We start from the raw sequence: 21,866 nt of genomic DNA on the forward strand, positions 1-21,866 counted from the left end.
TCGTCGATTGAGGCACAACCTTACTTTAGTGTCGATTCGCCCACTGAGGTAGCACATTGATTTAGTGCCGATTCACTGACTGATTTTAGTGCCGATTTGTCGATTGAGGCAGCACGTTGATTTAGTGCCGATTTGCCGATTGAGGCACCACGTTCCTTTAGTGCCGATTTGCCCACTGAGGCAGCACATTGATTAGTGTTGATTCGCCCACTGAGGTAGCACATTGATTTAGTGCAGATTTGTTGACTGAGGCAGCACATTAGCATGAGGTTGGTCACCCTTGCTTTTGTTTATTTCACACAACTGGGGATAGTTGCTTTTTAATCCCTTGGTATGTTATGGAAATGAGAATTATGGAATTATTTGATATTTACGGTATGCTCATTTGTCACATGGTCATCATTGGCTATGTGCGAGAGCGTGGAGCAGTCGTCGCATCGTGTTGGGTGGATAAGCGAGATTTAATGTGTCTTGTGTTTTTGGTTAAAAGATCACTGCACGGAGTAGCATGGGTGCGAAGGATTTTGGTCGGTGTGCGACTGTCATATTTTGATATGCAATGATGGTCGCTTGCCCATAGTTTCATTTAATTAAATTGCTACAATTTTAATTACAATAGGTAACATGGCAACCCGACACTTGGGGTGTGCCTATGAAGAAGACGTGTTGCAGAAACTAGGACTTCGAGGAAAAGAAAGCAGTTGCTAATGCCAAACGTTTCCACCTGGTATAGCATGGAGATGCTATATGAGAAATGGTGTTTTGAGTGTGATATTGTTGCCGGCAACATTGCATTATGTCCTAGACGCGATGTGTGTTCATTTCTGATTTTGAACAACACTTTATCTTTGAATGTTTTGTGTTAGTATAAATTTAACTTCATGTTTGTTTGAGCACACTCGTGCACTTGTATAGGTGGATAAGGCTTACCCAAGCACTCTAGTTGAGGCTTTTTATCGAGGATTTCAACAAGAGAATCTCATTTTGCATGAAAAGTTATCGACATACGTAAATATCAACACTTGTATTTTTTAAGAAAAATCTTCACTGGGCTATTTAATAAGGTCATATACTTCTTTTCTAAAAGACCTCATATCTAGTTAATATAATTGATCATGGATCTAACTAAATTATTATGACTATGGGCATGATAAAAGCATAGGAATAAAATTTAAAAATAAAATTATCTACATAACAAAATTTACAAAGTAAAAAATATACTCACATATAAAGAAGCAATAAAAAGAAGCAGTGAGTTATGTGATGGAGGGTAATTTTTAATGAGAGAAGGAGTATTTTCTAAGGGTGTGTAAGGGTAAGAAGAGAGAATCTAGTTGAACCCACCGTGAAGAGATCTTGCTTTTCTCTTCTGGGAAAGAAGCCCATATTCTCTTTCAAGAGATCCTTCTAAAGAATGGGGAGTGTGAAGGATCCATGAGTAAGCAAGTGCATCAGTATGTGAGAAAGTGTGTGAAAGTTGTTGACCAAAACCCAACATATGTCATTTTCAATTATAATAATCTCAAAAAATAAGCAAAACGAAGTCTTTTTTTTATGTCAATTTTTGTAAAGTGCCCAAAATATTATCATTTTTTGGCAGTGTTGTACGCATGCATAGACCACTTTTTAAAAAGAGGTAAAAATTTTAACTTTTTTTATGGGATCTTTGAAAGATGCCAAATGTTTCTCGTTTTCAAGAAATATTACCTATTTTGTTTGCAACAGTGTTTACAGGCGTGCGGCACTCAAGGTCAATAGGTAGTGAGCTTGTGGAAGGCGGCACGTACGTATGGCCAAGCTCGCCAAGCAATGACGGTGGAGTTGCAAGCGTCTCGAGAAAGAAGATCCTCAAGCATGCTCTCTTTAGGCTTAGCTATTTGATCAAGCTGCCTTGATACCCACTTGTAGGCGCAGGTTTGCCTGTATCTTAATTTTGTTCCTGAAAAAATTTCACACGAGAGTCGTTGCATCATCAACTTCAATATCGCAGGATAACAAAGGTATTGCTATTTTTCTCTCTTTTAGATTCGAACAAATTACTAGCCACTTTCAACACTGAAGGTGTATCTTTGGTCCACTTTCGATATTGAGAGAATAATTGGGGAACAGGGAAAGGGCACATTTCGTCATGTTAAATTTTGGCGAGGATTGTGGCAACTTCCTGCCATGTTTTTTTTTTCACTCACACAAACAACCACAAAATTCGAATGACTCAAACAATGATGTGTAACTCAGATTCAGATGTGCTAACCAATTTGTAATTATCCTCTTTGTGAGGTACTTCAAGATCTCCATTGATCATAAGCATAGGCATGTAGTTCATCAACAACAGACGTGCTAGCACCCTTTCCAAGTATGTTTACAGATTCATGTTCGTTCGATCACTTCAAGATATTTATAAGTAAAACTGCATGGTTGTATATTTATTAATTTTGAAGTTTGACTTTGAGATATTCCAATCATTTGCTATAGGTAACATGGAAAACCGAAACTTGAGGTGTGCCTATGAAGAAGACCTATTACATGAATTAGAACTTCGAGGAAAAGAAAGCAACTGCTAATGCCAAATGCTTCCACGTGGTATAACATGGAGATGCTATATGAGAAATGACGTTCTGAGTGTGATATTGTTGTTGGCAACATTGCATTATGTCCTAGATGCGATGTGTGTTCATTTTTTTTTTGAACAATGCTTTATCTTTGAATGTTTTGTGTTAGTATAAATTTAACTTCATGTTTGTTCGAGCACACTCGTGCACTTGTACTACGTGTGGATATGGCTACCCAAGCACTTTATTTGAGGCTTTTTATCGATGATTTCAAGAAGAGAATCACATTTTGCATGAAAAGTTATCGGCATATGTAAATATCAACACTTGTATTTTTTAAGAAAAATCTTCACTCTTGTTTTATATGGTCATATACTTCTTTTCTAAAAGAACTCGTATCTTGATAATATAATTGATCATGGATCTAACTAAATTATTATGACTATGTGCATGATAAAAGCATAGAAATAAAATCTAAAAAGAAAATTATCCACATAACAAAATTTACAAAGTAAAAAATATACTCACATATAAAGAAGCAGTGAGTTATGTGATGGAGGGTAAATTTTAATCAGAGGAGTATCTTCTAAGAGGGTGTGTAAGGGTAAGAAGAGAGAATCTTGAGTCCACCATGAAGAGGTCTTGCTTTTTTGTTCTAGAGAAGAATCCCATACTCTCTTTCAAGAGATCCTTCTAAAGAATGGGGAGTGCGAAGGATCCATGGGTAAGCAAGCATGTGAGAAAGTGTGTGAAAGTTGTTGACCAAAACCCAACACATGTCATTTCATAGGTTCTGAGTTCAAATCATCTTGGGGGCATGCTACCTAGTGTGTATTGACGTATAGGTGGACACAATGGTCTCCACCATCCCACGATCAGTGAAGTCATATTACCATCGTCTAAGCAGTTCCGCCACATCGTTGAGCCAATCTTGTGGTGACAACAATGTGATATGCTTGCCTCTCAAACTTAATGCTCTAGATCAGGGACCATGGCGACATATTAGAAGTACTTTTTTCCTTGTGTACAAGACACGAAATTACAAGTTCTTATTCAATCGTGATTGTACTACCTCTATTAGGGATGCCTCACTTTCAAGAATATTGTTTACCTTTTTTTCCATAATTTCTTGGTCATGTGACTATTGCCTAGAAATGGAATTTATGAGTGCACTTCTTTTCTAAGAGATATCGTTCTTCAAAAAACTATGGAAGGATACTAGTATTAATGTATTATGATGATCGTAGATGGATGGACACTTTAATGTCCTATAGTGTTACAAAACTAGTGTTAATGTTACCTAAATTTCATATTAAAAGGGTGCGTTTAAAAAAATGCAGGATGACAATCCACAATAGCTCAATTCATTTCGAAAAAAGACGGTTGTAAGAATTATTCAATGGCTGTGTAAAATTTTCAAAAGTATGGCTATTTACTTTAAATTTTCGGGGTCATCTAGGGTGAAAAGAACGTGTGTTTTTCCAAAAAATAAGTGAGTTAGAATCCTCTGAATTAGGGAGTTGAATCCTCTGAGACAGTCAAATTCTTGGCCTGCATTGCATGTCATTGCAGATAGAAGATATCGTGTATACTATAGAGTGCGTGAAAGATTGAGCTTTAGAATTCTTGTGGACTCCACATATGAGATCACCATTGATTTGCTGATGAGTTGTCTGACCACTTTAGTCGTCAGCTTGAAGGCGATGGATCCACCCTCTATTCCTGACTATATTAATATTGTAGTAAAGGTTAAAGCGTGAGTTCGGACACGGAATTCTAACTGGGTCTCTATTTATTAAGAATTGAACAGGTGCTCTTCAGTTCACCCTGTTAACCTTTCGGCTGTTACTCCACGTGCTAACAGAGCTCAGCAACTACCATTCAGATTCCCGAGTCCTGACCCCTGACCCAGGTCACGCGGATGCAACTGCTTTGGGATATTAATACTCGCGTCGTTGTGCTGCAGGCGGTGGCGGTGCTCAATTGAAAGCCCGGGGCCCGGGGGCCAGCCCAAAGCCTGGATTAATCATTACAAATCGCGACTCGCAGTACGCCTAAGCATCGGTTCTTAGAAAAGAAAAAATAATGCAAATGGACTGAAAAATCAAAGAGAGACTAGAAAAATGACTAAAAGATATGAGAGAGAGAGAGAGAACAAACACTAGTGAGGAGTGAAAAGCATGGAGCTTAATTTATTGAGAGAGAGAGAGAGAGAGAGAGAGAACAAACACTAGTGAGGAGTGAAAAGCATGGAGCTTAATTTATTGAGAGAGAGAGAGAGAGAGAACAAACACTAGTGAGGAGTGGAAAGCATGGAGCTTAATTTATTGAGAGACACAGAGAGAGAGAGGGAGGGGTATTAACGTGGGAGAGAGAGAGGGGTATTAACGTGGGGGGGAGAGAGAGAGAGAGAGAGAGAGAGAGCAAACAAGATATAAGAGTCAAAATCATAGAGCTTGATATATTACAAGAACCTGCCCAATCCTAACTCTCATTAGAGAAGAGTTAAAGGACATTATCATCATTGGCCACAATTAAGTGAAATAACTAATTAAATGGACTACACACATGTCAAAAGCCCACACACACACACATGTCAAAAGCCCACGCACACACATTCAAAACCAATGCTCACAAAAAAAACAAATTCATTAAAATCACATGTCAAAAGCCCACACACACACACACACACCCACATACACATATTCACACAAATACACAAACACAAACACATTCATGCGCACACACACACACACACATGCAAAAATAAATGCACAAAGCTACTGCCAAACAAGGAACAAAAGTAGAGTGATGGGATGAAAAACCTCCAAGATTTGTTCACCCAATCGAAGACCTACAATGAAAGAATAAACAATCAAAACGCTGCATAAAATAACATAGAAAAATAATTGAGTATTATGTATATAGTGAAGCCCACCTAACACCTTCACCATAAAGATGTTTCCTTGTTTTTGCTCCACGTTTCCATAAATCTATTGCATCTGCAAAATCAAAATCCTCGAACGAATCTGGGCCCTTAATAGATATTATCATCAGAGACTCTACAACTCTAGTATTGAGTACATTTCGAAGCTTGGTCTTTATGAGATTCTGTATACTAAAACCTCCACTACAAGGGATTGGGCTCATACCCGCGCTCCTAGCCGCGGAAAATGACTTGTGGAAAAAAAGTAACGGGCCCGTGTATCAGCGCATGTATCGTCACGGCGGCCAGAGACATGCATGTAAAAGCGCGTGTATAGAAGCAGTCAGACACGCTGATACGAGGGCGTATACACGCGTTTTGTCAGTTTAGCTGTGCTTAGACGCGCTGATACGAGGGTGTATGCACGTGTTTTGTCAGTTTAGCTGCGCTTATACACATGCATTTCACAGAGTATCTGCGTATATACACGCGATTTTTATAGAGTTGACACGTCTATACACGCGAACAGAGAGTAAAAAAAAAATCCAGAGAGTGCTATTTGATACCTGAATGCTGTTCCAGCATTCCAGCACCTAATAGCACTCTCTGGATTTTTTTTTGGGTGCATTGCACCATCCACGAGAAAGATTTAGTGCATTGTTATTACACAATTCAAGAACGATATGAATGCATACATTTTGTCAATACACGATTCAAGATAGACATGAATGCAATACTATCAATTCACGATTCAATATTACTATCAACATTTTATGTGTACACAAATATACAAGGGAGTCCATATGTCGAAGTAGCCCATGGCTTCAGTTATAAAAATATATATACAACCACATCCTTAATATGGAATGTGATACTATAAGTCTGAGTACTACTCAGACCCACTCAGACCCAGATGATGACCTGCTGCTCCCTCCATGATCAGATGAGCTCACATCAGTATACATGTCCGATGAGTAGTACTCACGTCCAATAGGAGCAGTGGCGGTCATCAGCAGGTGCAGCAGAGCAGCTTGTGCCTGTTCAAGTAATATATAGTATATAAATATATATATATGTAATTCAATAAACCAAAATCATTCGTTTAGAGTTTTCAAGTACCTGTCGACCGTATGGTCTCATGGCCATCTCAAACTGCGCGTCCGTAATACGTCCCTCGGCTCTGAAGAGGACCCACGTGTCACATCTGCTATGCCGGCGAGCATACCCAGTATCGTGGGGCGCTGTGGGCTTCCTCCCCATAACCCGTTGTTGCTGTATCATAATCAACACAATTTGTAAGATTAAAACAATCATAGAATCAATGAACTAAGTAAACAATCAAATAAAGTAGCAAGATACTTAATTACGAACTCTGCCTCCCATGACTTGACGCCACCAGATCCAAAATGCAAAGATCCAATGGTCTCCATTTGGATCCGTCGTGCCTCCACATGCTGCCTACTCTTCACGCCACCCTCTGCTCGTTTCTTTGCCTCCTTCCACTCACGTTTGTGCGCAGTGGGGTAGGTTTCTCGGTAGGATAGCCACCCGCAGCTACATTTAGCCTATCATCGTACGCGAGTTTCTTAAGGTGAGATCTTTTATTACTTAAGATATCCCTTATTTGCGTCCTTCCCCATACATCCGTGAATGTCGCATGTGGGAGATTGGGGTACTGACTATGTACAGCATCTATCACCTCCCCAACTATCGGCTATTTTGATCTTTAAATCTAATAAAATAATTTATGTACAAGTTTGAAACTACCCCACGCATATACTCCATTACCTCTTTCCCCCTCGCATCCATCACTACCCCGTCCCTATCCGTCACATCATAGCAGATCACTCCCTCCACCACAAGATGGTTAAAATGCTTTCCCAGCATTCTTGACATAAAACAGTCATTTACAAAGAGCATTTACAAACAGTCACAAAATACAATTTCTATATCGAATTCTGTCTTTCTAAATTATCCCTCCTCAATCCACATTACTTATTGCACATTCCCTTCATATGTACTCATTCTCATCCATTCATTCATATCAACGACACATTATTTCCCATACACATTCACCTTCATTATTCTTCATACACATCCATGCATACATCTATTTTCACATCCTTATTTATACATCCACATCCACATACATACATCCATACATACACATCCACATGCATACATTCACATCTACACGCATACATCCATACATACATACATCCATTTTGTCATTCCCATTCACATAACCCCATACGCCTTCTCATCTATTCTTTTTCATCACATCCATTCTCACCCTATCACAACCCATATTCATCTTATCTCATCACATACACTTCTTATCTCATCCCATACACATCTTATCATATCTTAACTCTTCTTATCACATCCTAACTTATCTCATATGCATCTTATCACATCTTATCACATCTTATCACATCTCATCTCATATCACATCTTATCACATCTCATACACCCCTTATCACATCCTAACTCATCTTATCACATCCTAACTCATCTCATATACATCTTATCACATCTTAACTCATGTTATCACCTCCTAACTCATCTCATATACATCTTATCACATCCTAACTCATCTCATATACATCTTATCACATCCTAACTCATCTTATCACATTCTAACTCATCTCATATACATCTTATCCCATCACATACACTTCTTACCTCATCCCATACACATCTTAACTCATCTTTTATGCATACCTCTATGCAAGAATTTCAATTGTGATAAAAGTAACACTTTTGTAATAAAATAATCATTTTTTTAATAGTTTTATAATAAAATATTTATCTTTTATGTATGCCTCTATGCACAAAATTCAATTATGCTAAAAGTAACACTTTTATAATAAAATATTCATCTTTTATGTATACCTCTTATGCATAAAATTCAATTATGCTAAAAGTAACACTTTTATAATAAAATATTCATCTTTTATGCATACCTCTATGCATAAAATTCAATTATGTTAAAAGTAACACTTTTATAATAATATATTTATCTTTTATGCATAATATAAAAATTTAATTTTCCCATGATTAAAATTCTTTCAATTAATCTAGGATGATAATTCCTAGAATATGGTAGGAAATCCTCTTTTCATGCTTTGAAATGAAATTATTTTATGTGTAAATTTTTATAAAATTTTGCCATAGCTCCGCTACTATAACTAAGAAACCTGAGTTATTTTAAAAGATAGGTTATCTTTAAGGAAATGATTAGAATGATCCCTAATTGGATCATTAACCCTTAAATGGATTAAATCAAAATTATCATAAACTAAAATCATAGATAAAAAAACTATTAATTTATTCTCAAGCATAGATTAATCTTGGATTAAGAAAAAGCTTTATGAAAAGCTTCATTTGGATTGAGAATGGGTCATGAGTATGACCATTTCTTAAGTGAGAGAGAGAAAAAACCATTGGAATTAAACATAAATGGAAATTTATGTAATTCTTTACTATCATTAATTAATTAACTTCAATAGCATGTCAAAAACCATACCAATTAAGCTTCTCAAGCTTGAGAGGGGTTGAGAAGAGAGAAACATTGAGAAATTATAGAAAAGATCAAAATTCACCATACTTACCTTACAATTTGCTTGATTCTTTGTTCACGATAGAGGCCCCCAACCAATCAATTGGTTTAGTATGTTGATGGAGCCACCAATGGGGATTGAAGAAAGAGAGAAGTGTCAAAAACTAGTGAATTATTAAAGAATTCACAGTTCTTGGCTTAGGTGGAGTAGAGTAACAAAGCATAAGACACTATATTTTTTTCAACAAGGGAAGGCATCTATTTATAGGAAAAATTGAGCTCCTAACCAAACAAACTGATTCTAGAATTTTCCAAGTCAGTTTGGTCACTTTTTGACCATTTTTAGGTCAGTTAAGCTAACTTTTTGGAACTAGACTTGAATGAGGAGAGAGGAGAGATGAAATATCTCAATTTTTATGAGTTTAAAACTCATTCAAGCATGTGAAATATGCACCTCCTTTAAAGAACTCCCCTTCCTTACATATGTGTCAAAATGGAATCATTATACCCAAAATATCTCATATTTTTAATATTGCTCATAGTTTTTTACTAATAAACCTTGTACATTTTCAACTCTTCATCTTATGTGAGCATTTACTCATTTTTGGGTATCTTCTTTTACAATTTGGATTTATCTCCTCCCTACACATGGATTGATGCTATTGACCCATAGGAACCTTAATTGGACCATAATCCAAAAATTTCTGAAAATTTAGACCCTTAGGCTAAGGTCCTTTATACCCATTTCCAATAAATTCTAATTGCACATTGGAAAGTTCTTTTTGAATTTCTGTTTCAGGGAAACTTATTTTAATAAGATGAGATAATTTTCTATCCAAAAATATTAAAAATTGAAATATTCTCTCTCTAGAATATTTTCTCTCTCTAGGTTAAAACAGTTAGAAACAAGGTCTTTATATTTCTGAAGAGGGATTGATTACAGGGGAAGATACTAGACATCAAAAGGGGGTTGGGGGAGCAATCTTACATTCTACCCCACTTAAAAAACGCGAGATGTCCTCATCTCGCATGTTACATTCCCGTAACGCCACTATACGGGCATTACCACAAGAGGGGACGGCCTCTGGCTCACCACCCAGCCATAGAGGAAGAATGAGGATTGTCCCTCATTCCCCAGGCTATATAGTGTGTGGCCTGCCGTCCACACTAGCCTGGCCGCCCATGACTCCGCATGGGCGTCCTCTCCCACTGAACCCCGGATATGGCCATCCGGTCTGCCGTCGGTCACAGGCATTACAGCCTACGTGACATTACCCCCCCCTTAAGAAGAGTTTTCGTCCTCGAAAACAAACTGGGGAAACCTTTTGGAAATTGCACTACGGCGTTCCCAGGTTGCCACTTCCTCATCCCTATCTGTCCATTTAACAAGTACCTCCTGGTACACTCTATGTCGGGTTTGTCTGTCTCGATACTCAAGAATCCTTTCTGGTTCATGTGGTATCTTTGGTGGAGTGATCAATTCCACCAAAATATCTAGAGAAACTACGTTCTCTAACCCGCGAACTGATTCTTCAGTTTACTAACATCATGGAAGACAGGATGAACTTGAGAACTCTCCGGTAACTCAAGTTTGTAGGCTACGTCCCCAATCTTCTTAAGGACCTTGAAAGGACCGCAATATCTAGGAGAAAGTTTATCACACTTTCCCGTTTTCATGGTTGCTGACTGCGCAGGAACCTTTAAAAATACAAAGTCACCTTCTGCAAAGGTCACTTGTCTGCGTCCTTTATCGGCAAATGTTTTAGCGCGATCCTGTGCGCTACGGATGCTCTCGCGTGCAGCTTTGAGCATATCATTCATTTATCAAGGAACTCCTTGACAGATTGAATCTTCTCCTTTTCCAGGCCTACAGCCATCGGAGATCTCGACTAGAATCCATACATTAACATGAATGGTGTAAATCCAGTCGCTGAGTGTTTGGAGCTGTTATAGGCAAACTCCAATAAGGGCAAGTACTCTTCCCAATTAGATTGCTTCTTACTAACATAAGAACGCAACATATCCTCTAGAATTTAGTTAACTCTTTCAGTTTGACCATCAGACTCCGGATGATCTGCCGTACTCATACTCAGAGTAGTATCCAGCTTTTTGAAGACTTCCCTCCAAAAATGACTGTTGAACTTTCTATCTCTATCCGACACTATATCTGCGGACAGGCCATATAGCTTATAGAGATGTTCAATAAAGAGTTTTGCCAACTCTGGTGTTTTTACAGTTTTTCTTCGTGGTAATAAACTTTGCCAGTTTAGTTAATTTGTCCACTACCACCCACACCGAGTCATTCCCTCGACTCGTCTTGGGTAAACCGGTAATGAAATCCATGGAAATGCTTTCCCATTTCCCATGAGGAATCTCCAGTGGATGGAGTAGTCCTCCAACTTAAGACGTTCATGTTTATTGCTCGGCACTTACTGCATTTCAGCACGTAAGTCTGGATGTTCTTAAACAAACTAGGCCAATAAAACTCAATTTTTACTAGTGCATAGGTCTTCTGAATCCCAGGATGATCCACACTAGGACTATCAAAACTATACCCTGAAGACTCGGCTAGCCTCTTCGGACTAACTCTCGCTTCGCTACCCGCCGCACCTACGGCCAGTCTCTTCGGACTAGCATTACGTGGGGGCGAGGAAGGTGGGCACGGCTGTGACAAAGTGCGTACGCGTACAACGCGCCAGACCTTTGTAAAGACAGGATCATGCTCACACAAGCCATGATTTGGTATTTCAACCAAAATATTAAGGCAATTTTTATGCCTTGATTTTGCATCATGTCATTAGCACAGAAGCTAATGTACTAGAGAGCACTCTAGTAGCGCAAGTTCTTAGACTATGCTACTAGATATTTGTAGACTACGCTACCATGTTGCTTCACCAACTTGTTAAAACTTCTCCTTGGAAAGCTCCACGGCCATAGGAGAAATAAACTAGAGCCAATCTAATCATGAATCACAAGGATTAGTTCCAAAGCTGAGAGATACTTTCTCTCTTAGAGTAACATCTTTGCACAAGCATATGCTCTAGAATCTTGTTGAGTTTCTAACTACCATCAATCTACGGATGGTTAAACTCCACTCTAACTCAGAGTAAATGTAAGTTTTGAAGATTTCCCTTCAAATATAACAATCAAACTTCCTATCTCTTATGCCATACTATCTTTGCGGGGACCATATAGTATGTGGAGATGTTTGATAAAGATTTTGCACCACTACGGGTGTCTGGAGTTACATCCAATCACTTACAACTCTTTGTTGCTATTACCAGACACATCCCTTCAAGTATTGTCTGGACTCACACAACTATTCGAGTTTATGTGATATTTGAGGATATCCCTCCTTTCCCTCAAGAAAGGTTTTTGTCCTCAAAAACTGTACTCTCAAGCGGACTACGCGCTAGTGTCATAGGTCCAAGAACAAATCTAGACCGTGTTAAATATCATATGTTATATTCTTGAGTCCTTCCAAGAAACTTTTAAACATCTTGCAACGAAGATGTGGTATAGTGTCTACGCACATATGGTGGTACTATTGATAAACTGCTTTGCAACAGATCAGTGGTTTCACACTTGTAACAAAGTGCCTCATTGTTGCATATTATTACCCTTCATAAGCGGTTACACACTTATGAATCATTTGGGTAGGTTGTACCATCTATCAAGAAAAATTCCAAACTACTAATAACCACATTATCAATCCACAGATAATGACTGAGCTTGCTGCGAAGCCATAGGTTGCTAGATAATTGATGGTAATTACACAAGCCCAATGTCTCATTACATCATACATTCAATATAAATGCAAACATCACAGTACTTCGTGATGATGAACTTAGGAATTTCAACCTATCCCTGTTTGGTGTTGGTATGAAGTATAATTATGAGAACATTATTTGCTGCCTCCTCATCATAGCGGCAAAGCTACCTACCCATCAGAGGTGGCAATCTCTACCAAGCTATAATTAATCACTAGCAAATAAACGAGTACTCTTGTAAGAACTTCATAACCATATCTCACACCAAACTCATAATCACTACGGATTAAATGCCAGGGCTTGCAAAATTGAATGTTGTCTGATAGGTAGAGGGGATCATCAAACTACGGATGACCTTGAGAACTCACTAGGACTAGTGATGTGTAACTTTTAAGTTATTCCACTCTCCTTGCTTATTCCATACCATCGAACAAATCGATCCCTCGATTTGAGCAACGTCAACATATTTATGAGTACCTCGATACTCATGAATTGTGGTTCGGTAATTTAAAATGTTGATCTAGAGTGTCTTTCACTTGAGGATCTTAATGTTATTAGCAGTTATGTATTAGTAGTAAGTAACTGCGTACCCACTATCATCACACTAGTAGCTCCATACTAGTCTGTGAGTAACTCCGTACCCAATGGTGTACCTCCCCCGAGTAGGAGTACCATATACAGCCATCTATAACAAGATGCTTAGTCACTTGCTGCTAAGAAGTGACTACACAAATTGACCCCTCCATTGCACATTGCAGTACAATTTATGGAATTACAACACGAATTTTTTGGACGTCCTTATCATAGAGGTCAACTTAAAAACTAGTGCATAGGTCTTGTGGAGTCTCGGCTGACCTAACCACACCACTGGTGACTTCCTACAAAAAATGTGGCGCCGAAGTCACCACCTATGTACTTTAACTCCGTAAAGTACATGGTCTTCATCTATCATCTATGGAAAGTTGTAAAACATTTCTGCGAGATGGATTTTTATCACCCTAAAATTATTATGCACTATTTTAGTGTGAAGAGCTTTTTTCCTGGGTACCATGGTTCACCCTAAGCTCATCTTTTGCTAAATTCTCCGATTTAACAAAAGATATGTCTGCCTCCGAACACTCCGGTTCAGTTCCAGACTTTGAGTTTACTTCTTAACACTCCGGTTAAGTCAAAACTCACCAGATACAGTAGGATTTACCACTAAGCTCTCCGGCTTAGCCTTCTATCCTAACTCAGCCTGAGTTTATGTACACTTCATATGTCGGATCCGATACTAACAACAACCAGGCTCATCTGGAGTGAGATACTACTCACTATTGCCATGTAAAACCTTATTAAATCCATGGAATGCTCCACTCATTCCCAAGGGGTCATACGACTTATAGGGTTTACACGCACATGAACTTTGTAAGCAAAAAAGCCTGTCATGCAATATACAATTGCTTATGTAGGAAAGTAATATATTTCCCAAATTCATATGGTAGCAACTAAAATGTGCTCACAATTGCACACTTATGTTGAACTTAGGCAAGACTACGCTTGCAAAATGCTATAGGGCGTCCCCCATGCATGAAACTGTCCAACCAAACTAGTCTTACTGCTAACCTCTAGATTTAGATCACTCCGGAACTAAATCACTCTGTTAGCACTAGTACACCATCATGGTCTTGCTACCTAGAGCTTCTCCGAACTCTGTAACTGGGTTTTATCCCAACTCATGGCTATATTTGTAATTGTCAAAGTTCAAATTTTATCTTGCACACTTTATCACTACAGACAAGTGTACATACAGACCTGCCAAAGAGTCAATTTACATGCACAAGCCTTGGCGTCCCATTCCACCAAGACTACAATCGGTTCCGTGAGAATTGGATGTCCCATACCATCAAATTACCACCAAACCAATTGATGTGACATATAAAAAGGCTCTTTCCCCCCTCGAAAGATCACCACAAACTCTCGAGCAGTGGGATGTCAACGCATGGCAATAAAAAGAAGAGAAAACCATGCTAGTAAGTTTAAGAACAGTTCTCTTCGATTAAATTGCATAAGGGCATTGAGCATTACATCTCAAGACTATACCCCTTCAGATTTGTTTGTCACTACAAAACAAACTTAAATTTGTCCGAACAAAACTTTAACTCTAGCAAGACGACGCTCGCAAAAGTGGAAATTGAAATCTGGCGAGGCTACGCTCCCAGAGTCTAACACTAGTCATGTCTAGAGAGTACGTTGCTAATGGGGTCATGTGATCAAGGCTACTAGCAGGTAATCGACAAACGCGACCTCAATCCCAGCTATCTTTAATGCCATTGACCAATTTTAGAAGTCATGACCATGGCAAGACTGCGCTTGCAAAAGTGTTTCTATGGACTACACTTGTTCGTCACAATGGACCACATCCAAGTAGACATTTTTCATTGGGTCTAAGCACATTGGAGTCACGAACTTCTTCTTGTGGACTTTCAACAAGAACAATGTGCCTGTTCTGCTCTCATATTTCTTTGTGGTAAACCACATGGTTAAACCACTAACAGAGAGAATTTATATCATATATTTATGTATTGTCAACGAATACTTCTCGAACTACGCGAGAACATTACCATCGATTTCCCTCTTGCCACCTTAAAAAAAAATTCTAGTGCACTACGGCACAATGTGGGTATGAGTGCACTTACGACGTGACACCAACATGTGCACACCATGACATGACTTGTGTGTGCAAGACTGTCAATGGTTCAGCAGACATGGGCACGCTACGGCACCCTTAGACGTACGTGCACCGCACGAGCAAGTGCGTTATGCCACAAATGGCCAGGTGCACTACGGCACGACTGTGCCACACTTCTCCCAAAGATATATTCGTCTACTACACCATGAATGCAAAGCATGTGCACTACGGCACGAATCAGACATGAGGGTATACGTACACTACGACACGATTGGGTTGGACTCTACCAATGCGTCCACGACTGGTACCAAACATTGGAGAATGCAGGCATTGCGCATATTCTCACGGGCTACGGTCATAGACGTGTTCACTAGACACAACGGCCATAGAACGGCTTTCTCTCGAAGGACTCGGCACTACGGCCGTTGGATTTGTCTCTCTTAGCACGCGGCGCTACGACCGTATGCGGTGGGTCTCTCTCGTGGAAAACAAGCACTACGGCCACACGGCACGACGGCCGTGTGGGTTGGTTTCGTGGGGTGTACCGTTGTTTTGTGTTTCTTTTTTTTTTTTTTAATAACGGGCCGGGCCGGCGTCGCCGCTTGGGCGTGGCCGCCCGCCCGCCCGCCCGCCCGTGGGGAGTGTGGCCACCGTCGTTTGGCATGCCACCCGCTGACCGCCAATGTGATTTTTTTATTTTTATTTTTAATTTAAAAAAAAATAACGGGCCGCCTCGCTGTTGGGCGTGGTCGCTCGCCCGCCCGTGGTGGGTGTCCGGCCGCTGGCATGGCCGCCCGGCCGCCCGCCCGCTGGGCTGGCCGCCCGCAGGGTTGGCCGCCCGCTGGCCGCCTAAGGCTGGCCGCCGTGGGGCTGGCCGCCGTGGCCGGCCGCCGCCTGTTCGCTGGGGGCTGCTCTTCGCCCCCCCCACAGGCTCTTCAACGTGGCCTTCGCCGCCTTCAGCAGCAGGTCTTGTCCACGTTTGGGCTACGTTCGCCCCCCCCACACTGGTCCACACAACGTCCGCCTTCAGCAGGCAGCTCCACACAACGCAAGTCGCCCATTGCACACAAGCTTCGCAGACAGTGGGGTGCTCTTCGCCCCCCCCACCTCCCCCCTTCAGCACGGGTCGTGGGCTGGTGGTCTTCGCCCACCCACGCTACGCAGGCCTTTAGTTCAGCAGTCATTGTGGGGCTGGACTGCGCCCCCCCACCCCCACAAACAGTGCAATTTTTCTCTACATCGAAAATAAAATGGCGCAGACACATCAATTTCGAAAGGAAAACAAAAAACGAAATAGCTTACCTGCGATTCGTTTGCTGTGTTTGACGGGGGGAGAGAGAGAGAGAGAGAGAGAGAGAGAGAGAGAGAGAGAGTTCTTCCCCTCCATTCTTCCATGGCTGCCTCCCTCCACACCCTCCATTCCAGATAAGGATAAGGAGACGAATGGTCGAAAACCATCGAGTGGGCTCCGGTCCCCCGGTCACGCGCAAGCTCTGACAATCCCATCGAACCACGCTCTGATACCAGTGTTACATTCCCGTAACGCCACTACGGGCATTACCACAAGAGGGGACGGCCTCTGGCTCACCACCCAGCCATAGAGGAAGAATGAGGATTGCCCCTCATTCCCCAGGCTATATAGTGTGTGGCCTGCCGTCCACACTAGCCTGGCCGCCCATGACTCCGCATGGGCGTCCTCTCCCACTGAACCCCGGATATGGCCATCCGGTCTGCCGTCGGTCACAGGCATTACAGCCTACGTGACATCGCAACTTGGGATAATTTTGCAAGATGCACGAATAAAGATTAACCACCAAGAAAAGTCTCAAAGAGAGTAAGATTCAAGACAAGAACAAGATTTAAACTTTATTCATTCTTGGAAAATATACAGCAAAGATAGAAGAACTCTTTACACTTCCATAAACCCGTCCATCATATGATCACAAAAGCAGCACTCACAAGCTGCGCATGTATAAGGTAACTCATCTATGGGAATAATTCTGTTGGTTATTGCCGTACCTATCTCAGTGGTATGAGGTGATCTAACAAAAGGACCTCTGAGAGGTAAGCCAAAAACGGGGTAAAGGCATATCTTCTCATGAGGAAGAAAACACGCGAGTAAGAAGACCCGCTCAGAAAACCCAAGATGTCTTGATCTCATGACGCAGTAGTATCGGGGACCCAAACCCAAAGCTTCAATAACCATGGCCAAGCGGACATTGTTACGAAAGTGTTGCTGACCCCAAGGTGTTACCCTAGTTATGTTTTGATAGGTCCGCAATTTGATCTGAGCTACAGAAGTTCCCAAGTGAGGGAAAAGTGAGCGCTCATACTGTTCTATAAAATCCTTCTTCACAGACTCGCTTGCATCTTGAAGGTGAGAAATCATCATGGATAAAACTAATTCTTGTTGCCAAGCCATGAAGGAGATTAAGAAAGAAGGAGATCGATGGGAGTAAGATTACTGTTAGCGATAAGTAAAAGTTACGACTTATATAAAGGAAGAAGCTAGCGTAACTTAGAAGCCAACGATAACTTGCCAACTGAAGTTTTACCGTCTCTCTATGATTTGGGTTTGGCACAATTTTCTATAGAAGGCATTAAGAACTTTGAGATGAGGAGATAAAAGAAGCTCGTAAGCTAAGTCACTTACTTTCTTTGAATTCAGATAAGGCTCACAATATCTGGGGGGGGGATAACTTCTCAAACTCCCCAATAGATAAAGAACTTCTTTTGGGCCGTACTTGAATGAAGACCAAAACCTTGGTTTCCGAAACACCGATTTTTACTTCTGAACTCATTGTTCTGAATCCTTAAAACAGGTGGAACTCCTCAGAAGTATTCTAGGGAAAGGGTCTTCCTTTTTTAAACAGAATCTTTCTTTTATTTTAGAGAGGGAATAATTATAAGATTAAAAAGGGAGATTCTAACCCTTGTATACCTCGAAGGCTGGGGAGGAATCTTACATTCTACCCCACTTAAAAAAGTGCGAGATGTCCTCATCTCGCAAGATAGAGGACAACTCTTTTTCTTAAGGTAGAGGACAACTCTTTTTCTTAAGATCCAATTTTATTCTGGGGTTTCTTATATTCTGGTCAACCCAACAGAATACTGGGATAAATATCCCTTATATAGAACTCATAATTAAATAACAATTCATTCAGATCTTATCATTCATATCTTTAACATGATAATGGTCCATTAGACCGAAAAATTCCCTTCTGAACATTCCTCCACGGGAATTTCAGTCAAGTAAGTTCTCAATTTGTCATCCCTTAACTTGATCTACCGATCAAGTGTTAACAGTAACAATTTGACAACACAACCCACTAATCTCATAGTGATTTGCTGAATTCATTATCATCATTCTAGTTATGAATATCATCACCACAGGGACTCGTCCCATTCCTCCTCATTGTGGTTTCATTATATTTCAACTAAATTTCAGAAATCATCATTTTTCAATCAAAATTTTCAATCAAAATCCAAATCAATTCATCAATTCTCAAACAAAATTAAAAATCATATCAACCACATTCGAAATCATCATTTGGATAGCCTTAACGCTTATAATTTCCAGTCTTAGATTTACTCGTATATACTGTCAGTAAAGAGCTGCAGTTATACTCTCGGTATATATGGTAGTCACGGCCCTTGGAATTATAAGGTAAATACCATCATGTCTACGCCTCAAGCAAGTCAGGGATTCTATATAATTGCGGTACTTCCATCTAAAGACCCAATTACCAAATTACGAATTTCAGTTTGAATATCAAATTGTATGAATTATATCACACAATTATAACCTTTTTGTGTTTCTTGATAAATTTTTGACATATTTGTCTTCTCAGTTGATCTTTATTAACCAAATGCTCTGATACCAACTGTGAGATCCCCCTGTTCCCACCGAGCAACAGATTCGGGGTACTAGCAGTGGAAGTAGCACTTCTCGCGCGGGACAAGGGTCCCACATTCGGGGCCTCGCCCACGGATATCCAGACAAGAGACTAATCCGACGGTTGTTTCAAAACCGAACCCGAAAAAACTTCCTTTACCCGGAAAACACGGGCGATTCCACCAAGAAAAAAACTTTTTACTCTAGTGTAGTCAAGATTATTTTTTATCAAGCTGATCCAATTGCATCTTCAAGATACTTGATCAGATCAAGGAAGAAACTTGCACTTGGATCATTGGGATCAACGCTTTTTTCCCCATTCAAGAGGCACAGCCGTTGATTCCTATCCATAAAACAATTACTGTCTGGGATTTACTTTATCTATCGTAATAACAAAAGTTGAGTCTCGATTTACGGATCCATCAGTCCAGCCTAACCCCATCCAATCCCATGGGTTAGCCAACCGCCTAACCACTGTAGTGATGAGATCTAATTTAGAATTTGATTTTTGTCCCAGGTACCAGGGAAAAGAGTTCCCAGGCCCCCTAGCCGGATCTTCATGCAAAAATAAAACTAGTCACACTACTCACACACCCAATATGAAATTACCTTTTTCATAGATTCAACCAGTTTTAAAACAATCCTTTAATAAAACCATAGTATCACTGATCACCATCTTCCAAGTTATCCGGTTGATTCTTAATTTTCCATCATTCCTTCATCAGAGTATCTATGGCATCATTGGCAACTAGAACGCTCACCAGCTGTCCACTCAGGGGCCGTTTCAATAGTTCCTAGCCCATAATACTCGGAAATATAATCACTTATCAAGATGGACTCTCGTTGAAGATCAGCAAGATCAACCAACAGATCCATATAAAGAGCCATGGACTCATCCATTGAAGACCAGCAAGGTCAATCAACCAGATCCATGCCCGGTTTCAGAAAACAACTCTTACTCCTTGTTCCAATATCTTCCTCGACGCATGCGTGGATATCCTGGGTGACCCAGAGCCCGAGCACCGTATGGTCAGCACCCTCTAGGATCCTTCGCAGGTGACCTAGCGCTTCACTCATAGGCCACTTCCTTGGCCCCTCGTCCACCGTACCGGAAGCTCACCATTTTAATCGCACCAAGGCTGGTCAAGACCTCGGCCAACCTTGCTACGCGAGACGTCCTCCATTGACTCTCCGTTAGCAGTTGCAACTTTATCAGTTAGGTCTCCACGACCTTAATCACAAGATGATCAAAATGCTTTCCCAGCATTCTTGACATAAAATAGTCATTTACAAAGAGCATTTACAAACAGTCACAAAATACAGTTTCTAAATCGAATTTCGTCTTTCCACATTATCCCTCCTCAATCCACATTACTTATTCCACATTCCCTTCATATATAATTCTCATCCATTCATTCATATCAACGACACATTATTTCCCATACACATTCACCTTCATTATTCTTCATACACATCCATGCATACATTCATTTTCACATCCTTATTTATACATCCACATCCACATACATACATCCATACATACACATCCACATGCATACATTCACATCTACACGCATACATCCATACATACATACATCCATTTTGTCATTCCCATTCACATAACCCCATACGCCTTCTCATCTATCTTATCACCTCCTAACTCATCTCATATACATCTTATCACATCCTAACTCATCTCATATACATCTTATCCCATCACATACACTTCTTACCTCATCCCATACACATCTTAACTCATCTTTTATGCATACCTCTATGCAAGAATTTCAATTGTGATAAAAGCAACACTTTTATAATAGAATAATCATTATTTTTTTTACAGTTTTATAATAAAATATTTATCTTTTATGCATGCCTCTATGCACAAAATTCAATTATGCTAAAAGTAACACTTTTATAATAAAATATTCATCTTTTATGTATACCTCTTATGCATAAAATTTAATTATGCTAAAAGTATTACTTTTATAATAAAATATTCATCTTTTATGCATACCTCTACGCATAAAATTCAATTTATTAAAAGTAACACTTTTATAATAATATATTTATCTTTTATGCATAATATAAAAATTTAATTTTTTCATGATTAAAATTCTTTCAATTAATCTAGGATGATAAATCCTAGAATATGGTAGGAAATCCTCTTTTTCATGCTTTGAAATGAAATTATTTTATGTGTAAATTTTTATAAAATTTTTCCATAGCTCCGCTACTATAACTAATAAATCTCAGTTATTTTAAAAGATAGGTTATCTTTAAGGGAATGATTAGAATGATCCCTAATTGGATCATTGACCCTTAATGGATTAAATCAAAATTATCATAAACTAAAATCATAGATAAAAAAACTATTAATTTATTCTCAAGCATAGATTAATCTTGGATTAAGAAAAAGCTTTATGAAAAGCTTCATTTGGATTGAGAATGGGTCATGAGTATGACCATTTCTTAAGTGAGAGAGAGAAAAAA

This window comes from Cibotium barometz, chromosome 4, assembly GCF_041138505.1.
Source record: "Cibotium barometz isolate CiBa-2024 chromosome 4, ASM4113850v1, whole genome shotgun sequence".
NCBI lineage: Eukaryota > Viridiplantae > Streptophyta > Polypodiopsida > Cyatheales > Cibotiaceae > Cibotium > Cibotium barometz.